The sequence below is a fragment of the Corvus kubaryi genome, unplaced genomic scaffold (assembly GCF_017639235.1).
Source record: "Corvus kubaryi isolate FWS band 111438036 unplaced genomic scaffold, C.kubaryi_AGA036_p1.0 37397, whole genome shotgun sequence".
Taxonomy (NCBI): domain Eukaryota; kingdom Metazoa; phylum Chordata; class Aves; order Passeriformes; family Corvidae; genus Corvus; species Corvus kubaryi.
In genome coordinates this window covers 5,929,395-5,938,086 of record NW_024581136.1, presented here as the reverse complement: position 1 = coordinate 5,938,086, position 8,692 = coordinate 5,929,395, and positions in this window count along the sequence as shown.

The following is an 8,692-nucleotide window of genomic DNA, read 5'->3' as shown; positions in this document are numbered from 1 at the left end:
AAAAGTCCATCTGTCACTTTAATTGATAGATGCTAGGCCCTATTTCAAAAATTCAGGGAAATGAATAGCATACAGTTACTCTGACCTTGCAAAATAAATAGCAATGCCCTGAAGACACACTAAAAACATATCAGGAAGTAGAACTGTTTTCTCTGTTTTAAACAACATTTCATTCAATGGAAAAAAAGCCAAAGAATACATTTTTCCAGATGATTTCAGATGTAGTATGCTGATACTTGTCTTCCAATAGCAACAATTAAAATAGCTTGCTTGTGTAACCAGAGTGTAGACATTATTTCCACTATTAGCCCATACTTCTGTAAGAGCAGTAGTAGCTAAAAAATACAGTTCCTTTTGTACACAAAAGCATTTGGTTTCTCAGAATATGTATGGGGATTTTTTCCCCCTTTTTTCCCCCCAAAACCTCCCACCAGGATGGTAATTAGTGATAAATCCACACGAGAAAGTTCAGCTCAGAACTCAATATGTAAGACTCCAAACTTGAAAGGGCTTTCATAGATAAGTCTTCTAGGAATGTTTTAAGGAAACAGGGTCTGACAGGCTACAACGTCTTGCATTGTCAGTCAAAGCTTCCCTAAAAGTCAGAAATTTGCTCAGGTCTTATTTTTCAGTTTGAAATTTTTATCAATAGCGCTGTTTAAAACCAATAACAAGGAATTTAAAACATGCTGTGTAAACACAAATGGAGGCTCTCCTCAATTAAGGAGTGCTTTGCAGGCTCTAGATTTGTATTTGTATTTGATTCTCTCAATTTAATTCTACCAGCCAAATAAATAAATAAGTATGGATTTGAATAAATATTAATCTCTCTGTGATGCAGAGAAAAGCAATTGTATTGCTTTAGAGCAGAAGGCTGGGGTTCATGCTCGAAGAATGAATGCTGCTTCTGCTTGGATGAATAAACAGATGAGAGGCCTTCCAGCCCATGCTCCATCAGGAACTGTGGAAGGAGATGCTCACAAAATTTGAAAATGCAGAAATAAGAAAAAAATTACATTTTATTTTCAGCCCTTCAGTTTTTCAATAGAAAGATACAAAGGAAATTTTTTAGAATGATGTCACAAACTTTCCGGGTATGGGGCTGAAGTTCCACACAGAAGATCAGAGAAGCTGCCTTCAACATTCTTGGCAGCAGTTGTGTCCCTGTCCTACTGTGGCAGAGGTGGGTGTGTACAAGGTGACCCAGACTGGATCTTCATGGCATGTGGCCATTATTAAAAATCATTATTTCCTAGAATGTCCTGCTCATTAGTATAAGGTTTTTACCTACATTATCCAACTTTATTTTGCTGTTAATGCTGGTTGTTACTCAGTCCTTCAGTTGTTCTTGGCTGCTCATAATGTCTGAAAGGACCATGGAGAGGCAGAACTGTCTGGGGGCTACTCTACATTGCACCAGTAATGAAATGCCCCACCCCAGAAGATCTGAAAGACAGATTTAATGTTAAGGAAGCTTTTCTTCCCCTCCTGTTGCAGACACAGTGGCCCCATGGACCTCAGCCAATGTTTCTGGAAGTATCAGTTTTGTACCAGTGATTGTGTTTCTTTTGAGACCACCTCAGACCCACAATTCCATCTGAAATGAGCTCTGCCTTTAGCTTTCACCTCCTGAGTGAACTGGCTCTCTTGGGCTTTTCTGATTTGCTTGGTAGCTTTATGAAATAATGCCTTTTAGACTGCATTAAATAATCTGAGATTTTTAAAAAATGGAAATAATGTCTTTTATACCAGATTAAATACATCTGAGATTTTTTACCAGTTCCTAAAGCAGGAAGATGCAGCAGTTGATACTGCTCCCATTCCAAATGCTACCCCGGCTCTTCGTTTTGTCAGAAAGATTTATGAAGGAGAGCAGGGGTCATGCACATTGCAAATGTGCTTCTGCTAAAGCAGCGTATTCCTGGAGGAATAAACACAGACAGTGCTGAATTACTTTGTCATCATTAGAAATTGTCAGAGTCCCATAATGTTCGTGAGAGCAGACAGGTTAGAATTGCACAGACCAGAAAATAAATGCTCACACTGAAAAATACACTGAACTCCCTAGCCCAGTGCACACAGCTTTCCTCAGCTGGGAGGAATGAGTGAGCTGGGCTGCTGAAAAGGAGTGCAGGTTTTAGCTGCTTCAGTGGCTGATGTGGGAGGTTTGCTTGAAAAAGACTCTCCTTGGTGTGATAATTTCTCAGTGAATGGATAAGGAACTTATTTTCTTTTGAGAAAAACTGCTACTTATTATAAATATTTTTCAAGAAAATTAGGAAAACAGCCTTGTAAGTATTAATGCCTCATTTCAGTGCTCCAAAGGAAAGTTTCCATGCTTCACTTTTTTTGAATATGAAAATGGGATGTGGTAATCACAGTCCTTTTTAAAGAAGCATGAAAAAAAATTATTCATTTGGCAAATACATATCAAAGAAATGCTAATATGTTCTTGTTGCCTCTTCTTCTTTATCTGTAAAGTTATTTCAAATATTAGCTTGAAAAGTTTGCTTTGCTCTTGTAGGATTCATAACCAAAAGATTTTGCTTAGCCACTGTCTCACTCTTGAGTGATGGTCCTTAATACTCTGCCAAGGCAGATGGTCTTGAGCAGTGGTGCTTGCTGGGGACGTGACTGCACTGCTCTGCTGGATCATCTGGCTTCTTTTCCTTTCTGAAAAATATATGTATCATAGTGTATATTGCTGCCACATGCTGTAATTAATCGCAAAGACATACTGTAGTTAATAGGAAAGCTGGAAATTTTTAATGGGCAACTTTAGCTAAAAAACCCTGTAGTTTAAAAAATAATCCTTCCCATATTCTAGACTGAAATAATTCATTCTGAGTGATGTTTTCCTGATATCTAGCAATAATCTAGACAAGAGAGTTGTTTCATTTATAACTGGTGTCTCACAGCTTGAAGACTCAGGTGTGCCTGCCTCCAGCTCTTCCTTTGCTGCTCATAGTTCCAAACTCCTGATTTGTCTCCATTAAGACTGCAGTAATCCTCTGACAATCTTTGCTGTGTCACCCCTTTGAAAGATACTTACAGTGTTCACATTTTCTTTCAGGACAGAGACCGTTTCTCTTGTCCTTTCCTATCTGGCTAATCTGCCTTAGCCAGATATGGAGTGGCTTTGACTGTCCAGGGCACGTGAAGTACAGCTCCTTGGGCCTTTCTGTGTCCCTGTGCAGAAGACATTTCAGTTCTCTGTCTCCAAAGAAACTGAATTTTAATTGACCTGAGTGCTATATCCACACAGGCAGGACAATGTCCTGCTGAGGCTGTCTTCAGCCTCCCTAATACAAAGAGATCTCCTTTCTCAGGTTTGCCAAGAGCCATCACAAATGTTTATGGACTCTAAGGGTTTTACTGACTAGCCAATAAAATAATTTGTTAGGATAAGTGATTTCAGTTGGGAGGGACTTACAATGATCATCTGGTTCAACTGCAACATCTTATGATGTAATTTCCCCTCAGTAAAATATCAGGTATTTAATTTTACTTTGTTAGAATCAAAACTTTCCCCTATATTTTTGGAATATGTGCAAAATCACCACAAAACTCCACCAAACCAAAAAAACACCCCCAAAAACCCCAAAAAAGATTCTTCACAGTTTGCTGGTAATAATATAATATGTGAGATAAAACAGATGCTGCTGTACGACTGATTTAACATTTTTGTCCTTTTAAAAGATTTTAGGATTTGGGCACCAGCATGATTTCCATCTATCTGTGAGGTGAAATATCAAACCTTTAACTATTCCTGGAAATATATTGTTCACTCCTATATTAAGTTTCTGAGAAACGATATTATTGTCCAAGTCATAATCACTCTGAATATGGCAAGCAATTCATTGTGTCAATAATTCTGGAATCTTTAATGTGTATATATATATATATATATATATATACAGACACCCACGTGCATCTTATCTAATATATAGTAGAGATTAAGTTACTGAATCTTATCTGTAAGTCACTGCTACCAGCTCTGCAGTTTCCCTTAGACTCAAAGAATGGTGTTGCCTTGAAAAAGCTGCAAAGGCAAAATATCTATTTATCATTGGTATTTTCACAGTTTTGGGGAGCTTATGCAGATATGGCATTCAAGGACTCCGCCAACTATTCAGATCACTCCTGTCTGAGAATTTAGTGGATTTCATGATTCTTTAGGTAACTAGAGCATCATTGTAAAAATCAATACAGGTAGAGTTGAGCTCATCCTTGCCAGCTGCTAGGATGAGAATAAGAAATTTGAACCATGTGACCATTTAATAGGGTACAGCATAAGAGGGAAAAAATAGAAAGAAAAAATAGAGAGTGATACTAACCTAGAAAACCATGTATTTCGATAGTTTCTTGAAAATTTCTTTGTCCTAGAATCTGCCAGAACTCTCTTGAGGCTTGTTCCTATCACTGCGCTGATCGAAAATAACAAAGAATGCAGCACTTAAAATATTTGGCTCATAGGAAATAGCTTGCTAGAGCAGGAGGCAGCTTTCTCCTGTGCATTTTTCATGTCCTGCTACAAGAAGATCAAAACATTGTGAAGGATATGTATTCAGTTGAGAAATGTTAAGAATGCCACCTCTGATGTAAGACATACTTTTGATATTATATCTACTGCACATCTAAAACTGTCAGGCTACAATGAAATTTGTCACTTCTATCTTACACTTGTATTAAGTGAGAACTGACAATTGACCTTTAGTAACACCAAGTTTGACAATTCTTGTACATATAAGTGTTACCAGAATGATTTTATAAACCAAGGCTTTCAAACACATCCTGTTGTAATCTTTTGGGAGAGAGAATGCTACACTGTATTTTTTAAGGCAGTATTTTTACTGTCTTACAACTCTCCTCAGGTCATATTAAATCATTTGCAATGAATTAATTTGTTAGGCAGAAAAACCTGTCAATGCTGAAACTAAGAATTGCTCTGTCAAGTTAGAGGTGCAGGAAAAGTTAATTTGTAATTGAATTCATGTATCCTTTGAAAATGAAATAGTTGATCTAAAGGTAAGCAAAGTGAAATGTTTAAAAGTACAAGAGACAAGTGATATCCTGCCTAGCTCCTAACTTCAAAAGCCATGACTTGTGTGTGGCTCAGACTTGTGCATAGAATTCTGCAGTTCACTTTTCCCTTTTGCCCACTGGTATTGCTCCAATCCACGTGAGCCAAAGGTTGGCATCTGCTTGACTCCATCTTGACAGCCTGAGCTGAATTCTCTGCTTAAAACTGGGCATATACCAGAGGGCAAAACTTAGTGGGGTTTCACATAAATTCTTCACACCAGAACACCTTGTAAATATTGAAAATAGTGATTTGGGGGTTTCTGCTCTATTCCTAATACTTTGGGAAAGCATGGAAAAATGTCTAGATTGAATGCAAACAGACTGAAATCCTGTTGCACTCACTGAAAACAGGGAATTTTCACTGAGAGCCGCAAGGAAAAAGAACTACCCATGGTATGCTGATAGACACTGAAATCTAAGAAAATATTCTAAGAAAATTTAGAACAAGGTATTTTCCCTAGACTTTCATATATATATATGTATAAGTTAACTAGGTAGAAAAGGAAATTAATTAAGAAGAATGGAAAAGGAACCCTAGAGTGTGCAGGGCATTACTGGGTGCCAGCTGCCATTAGTGGAAAGCAATAAGCAGCATAGCATTACACCTGGACCATGTACTTCATGGAAGAAGGGGAGAGCAGTGGGAAACAAGTCACAAGCCACTGCACTTCCAGGTCACTCACTTGTTTAATTTTACTGGTTTTATCTTGAGTCGGAGCTCTGTATTTTAATAGCTGATTACATTGTATAACCGACCTGATTAATGGGTGTAACTCTAGCTCAAGCCCTGAGGAGCCTCCATATCTCAGTGAATAATCTTTTTCCTTCTGCAGTATGTCACCTGTCAGCAGTGCCTAAGGACAGTCTAAACCAGGCTTCACTCACTGGCTGTCCAGTGCTTTGAGATCCTTTGTCAAAAGCTCCTTCTGGCAATTATTTATAGGTCAAAATTTGGGTGAGCTAATTGCAGGCAGGACCCCTGGAAAGGTAACTAAACAGTTACTGCTCATGCTGGGAGGAGAAATGATTATGTGACTTACCATTTCTCATTAATGTGCTACTCTTGGACATTTTGAACCAGCAGTGCTGCATTTGGCTTGGGGGAAGGGCAGCTCTTTCAGAAATCTTGGTGAATGTCTCCATCTCTCATTAAATTGGGGCTGATATTACTATCCTCCTTTGTGTTTTCAAAACTTTATTAAGAAATAGAAATGCCTTAATCTCCCTTCTTTTTGAGTTTTCCTATGAGCGTTGATACCTCACACAGGCTCACCTGTTTTATACCAGTCAGAGTGATCCCTGAACAGCGTTTTTATGTGACATTGGTGTGCTTTCTGCAGCTGAGGTCAGTTAATGTGAGCTCATTAGCAATACCTTCTCTATTCCCCAAATTCCCCTTGCTACTGATGCTAACTTCTTGAGAGCGAACTATGATCCTTCCATCTAGGTCCTTCATATGACAGGGCAATTAATCCTCCCCCTTTGTGCTGAAACCTCTTGTTACACAGATCTTCTGGCAATTCCATTCCCTCTGCAGTGTTTCACAAAATACCATATTGGATCTGAGCCCAACACCAGCTGCACTGGTGAACACCAAACCAGGATATTTCAGTCAGGGACTGTCAGACTTTTCTGTCAAAAGTAGTGCAAAAGCAAAGGTATTCAAATTTGTCTTTTTAAGGTGCTTTGATGCTGACACCTATGAATTTGTTTTCTCCTTGTTAATACATCCTATAAACTCTCATTTTACCTTTACTTCTTGTTTTATAATGATCAGAAGCTGTTTGCAATTTGATAACATGAAATGTGCCAGTTGGTCAGAAATGAAATTGATTCAAGCAGTTGTCCCTGTTAATTGTCATACGATGTTTTGGAAAGGTCTATTAGGTTTATTTAGTTTTATTTGTTTAAGTTGTGCTTAACACTTGCTCTGCTTGACTGTCCATTCACATCCACATGTGTAAACTCAGAGTAACTGTTGTAAAGCCAATGGGATTATACTTAGATTGAGTTGTAAGAGAAAGAGTAACTGCAGCTTCAAGGTTGAGTCTTTAATCACATTGGCATCCAGTGGATTTGGCTCTTTATATCAACTCCTATATTTCTTTAACGGGTAATAATAACCAGTTAATATGACTCAATGATGTAAGTAGATGCCCCTAACAGATTAAAAATAGTAATCAGAGAATAAAAAAATAAATCTTCTTTTAGCAAGAATATTTATCTTCTTCACAATTAAGCTCCCACATGATTTTGCTCAGATTTCTGCTAACAAAAGTCTGTATTTGTATGTCAGTATTAGAATATGTTCAAGATCAATTTACAATTCTAAACCCACCCACATTTCTGTAGAGCAACAGTTACTGAGGGTGCTTTAAAAAACTCTACAACGATCATATTTGGAGTATTGTGTGTTAGGAAGTGTGAGTTTCTGATCTCAAGTAGCATCTCCACAGCTTATGAATGTTCTTTCTGACTTAGGGTATGTACAGATGACCTAATTTCTGATGTGACTGCCCACCTTTAGCATTTGGACTTTCTGCTTGTTTGCTGTTTGATAAATGGGTCTCTGTCAACATGACTTGGTGAAATTAGTGGAACTCCTGTACTCTGTGTCTGCATACAAGACTGAGTACTTGGGGGTCATTACTGGAGCTGCTGAAAGAGGAAACAGTGATGTGGGAATCTATGCTCTGAGGGCACACAGTACTCTGAGTGCCTATCAAAAATACAAAAAGTTTAAATAAAAACAATACAACTCACAGGAACTGCACAGAGCAGATACAAATACAGGTTATCTAGCAGGTGAAAAGTGGCAGTGGCAGGCACAAGGAGCGTGATTTTTAGTTTATCTGTTGTTGAACACAGGCCCAAAAGCTGCTGTAGTAAGCTGTAGTAAGAGACCACACTTTCAAAACAACAGTTCTACCAGCTCCAAAAGATGGATGATTTTTCCTGCTGGCAGACAAGAGTGTGTTGGTGTACACCAATAAAGAAAACTCAGGAGTATTGCTCTGAAGGAGATATTGCGTCCAGTGGGCAATGGTTGCTTTCCAGCAAATAGTATTTTACCCCTAAGAGATGAGGGAAGTACTTTGACCGTGTACATACACCGTGCTCTGTCACATCTGCTCTGCAGAAGTCCTTTCTTCAGGTGCTCATGTTCCCTTCAGAGCAGATGAGGGGCAGATCACTTCCATTCTCCCGTGTGCTTTGCCATTATTTCCCACAGGTTGTGCCTCAAGAGATGGGGTCTTATAACAGTGGGTAATGAAAGCTGTAAGGCCACTTTACCTCTCTTTGTCTGAAGAAGAAATAATACTCCTGGAGATGCTGAAAATTTGATTTTGGCATCCTTGAAGTGAAATAGGGACTGAAATGGGGCAAGGGAGGTGGGGGGGGAGGGCAGGGGGAGAGGATGGAGAATGTTTATTACCTTGTCCTTGCCAGAAAAGCTACAGGATAATCTTTCTGGGCACTATTAGTGGTTGAGGTGAAATGAATTTATGGTTCATAGTCACTTGCTTATTTTGGAAGGGTATCTGAACTCATATATATTGGAATACGGTCCAAGACGCCACTTCTGGCATTTAAATCCCATAATGAA